This window comes from Formica exsecta, unplaced genomic scaffold, assembly GCF_003651465.1.
Source record: "Formica exsecta isolate Colony F162 unplaced genomic scaffold, ASM365146v1 scaffold392, whole genome shotgun sequence".
NCBI lineage: Eukaryota > Metazoa > Arthropoda > Insecta > Hymenoptera > Formicidae > Formica > Formica exsecta.
In genome coordinates this window covers 36,934-39,606 of record NW_021851156.1, presented here as the reverse complement: position 1 = coordinate 39,606, position 2,673 = coordinate 36,934, and the positions used below count along the sequence as shown (strand labels likewise).

The 2,673-nt window shown below is 29.8% G+C and overlaps 1 protein-coding gene across 1 annotated transcript in view; it reads left to right on the top strand.

Annotated features, from left to right (window-relative positions):
- Nucleotides 1–2,673, top strand: part of LOC115239624 (intraflagellar transport protein 80 homolog) — a 95,834-nt gene that overhangs the window by 75,135 nt on the left and 18,026 nt on the right. The gene's annotated exons all lie outside the window — the stretch shown is intronic.

Genomic DNA, 2,673 nt, shown 5'->3' with positions numbered 1-2,673 from the left:
ATATATAAAATATAATAATATATAACATAATAATATATTTATATATTTATTTATATATGTAATATATGTATAATGAAGAACATGACAAATATACAATAATTCATCAAGAGACATAATTGTATCTTGCGCTAAGTCACGCACAAAGGGGAGTAAAAATATAATAATATATAACATAATAATATATTTATATATTTATTATGCAAAATTATATATGTATAATGAAGAACATGACAAATATACAATAATTCATCAAGAGGCATAATTGTATCTTGCGCTAAGTCACGCACAGCAACAGCAAAGGGGAGTGTACGCCCAGTTGAAAGTACTTTAGATTAACGGATTTTAATAACGACTAGGTCGATCAAGTTCTTAATAGACATAATTAATAGCTTGAGTCTTCTTACATAATGAAAGTGTCTTTATTTCTGTTCTGCGTGTCCTATAAATAGAGATATTGAAAATGTAATGTAAAACCCTAATGTGTGAGTGTTGAATCTTTTTTTTTAAGATTTGTTATGGTCATTGTCATTTTTTGTACACTATTACAATTTTTGACACAAGATAGCAGTTAGAATTATCATTAATCCATAATACATAGTTCCGTATAGGAATAACCCATTTACACTCAGCAAATCATAAGATTGAATCTCAATTCTCACTTCATATGTCTCTTAAAAAGCAGAAGAAGCTATGGGAACACCTATCTTCGAACGTTATTAAATTAAATGCTTTCCATTTAGAAATAGTATAACATCGATATTATTGTTTTAAAATTTTTGCCTTATTTGAACTCAGAAATATGTCATTAAAATTATGGTTGCAAATTATAGGTAATTATGTATATATTTGAACCAAAACAATACCATATCTCTTGATACTTGTCGTGGAATACTATCGTGTCTCTTGATGGAACTGCTCTATAGTGTTTTCTTTTTGTTATTCGATTTTTTTTTATTCTAAATTGGCGCTAATTTTTGATATTATTATTTCTGTAAAAAATAAGTTCAAATAATATATTTATGATTAATTTGCATAATGTTTTTCAATCTATTCTTATGTATATAGTAAACACATTTCTATATAATTTTACATTGTGTGTATTTGATATTTTTAAATTTCTGGTTTAAAACAAAAATATAATAATTTGTATGTTTCTAATTTATTACTAATGGCACATAATATATAATAAGGTTCAGTTTCAGTTTTAGACTCTCACGTACGTATGCTCGCACGCACACACGCAAAGCGATTTTGTCCCTCAAGGCGCGTTTGCAGCGCTCATGTACAATTATTTGCTTGAGTGTGCAAATACGCCTTGAGAGACAATGTGTATGTGCGTGTGCGTGCATATGTATGTATATAATACGTATCAAGCGACACGATACGCGGTAGCATCGCGACGTCGTAATTAAGGTTATGGTATTATCGGTAAGTAGATTGAAAATAATCAGATATGTAAATCAGATATGTAAACTAAATTAAATATTATAATTCTGTTCTTTTCTTCGCAAACAGATAGAGAAATTCACTAGCAAAGAGATAAAGGGGAGCCTAGCCTGCCCATCTCCAACAAGAAGCAAGCAGCAAAAGATTTGATACAGTTTGTCGAAGAATCAAGCGGCAATTTTCGAGAACTATCAAATGATGTCCGACACCACCTTTAAGGCATTGCGAAGACAACTACCGCTTATACATGTTTATTTATTGTTTTATAAGTATATTGAATGATTATATCTGAATATTATCTAAATTATAGCGCTTATTTGCAGGATAAAGCGAAATCAATCTTTTCGAGAAGACTGGTATACTTTTATAGCTGGGATTTCTTCAGCTGAAATTGCATACGGTCTTATACCGTAGCAATCCTAGCTGAAGAGCTTTGCTAAACAGTGTAACATATTGGATTATAGAGATTTGGCAGTAACAGACAGTAAGTACAATTAATTAGCACATATAAAATATTGAGTAGCACATATAAAACCAGATATGTAAACTAAATTAAATATTATAATTCTGTTCTTTTCTTCACAAGCAGATAGAGAAATTTAGTAGCAAAGAGATAAAGGAGAGCCTAGCCTGCCCATCTCCAACAAGAAGCAAGCAGCGAAAGATTTGATACGGTTTGTCGAAGAATCAAACGGCAATTTTCGAGAACTATCAAATGATGTCCGACACCACCTTTAAGGCATTGCGAAGACAACTACCAGTAATGCGAACAAAAATTGATTGGAACAAAATAGTGTCATACAGTATTGGCAAAAAGCTTGAAGTCTGGACGTATGATGTGCATGGGAGCAAACTATAACAATACTAAATAGGATTCAATAAAATTAACGAATGACATGCCAATTCTATATAAATAAAACTGTACTATATTATTGTGAGATAATATAACGTAAGCACATATATATTATTGTTGAACATTATATACTAAAAATAAATAATAATTAATAATTCGTTAACTATTGCGAAAATTGCAAAATGATAGAAGACTTTTCGACTCAGTTTAGTCCGCTCTATCTGCACACGAGTACTGTCCCAAATGATCTGGGACACCCTGTATACATATACATATATATACATATATTATGTGCCATTAGTAATAAATTAGAAACATACAAAATATTATATTTTTGTTTTAAACTAGAAATTTAAATATTTAATATATATATA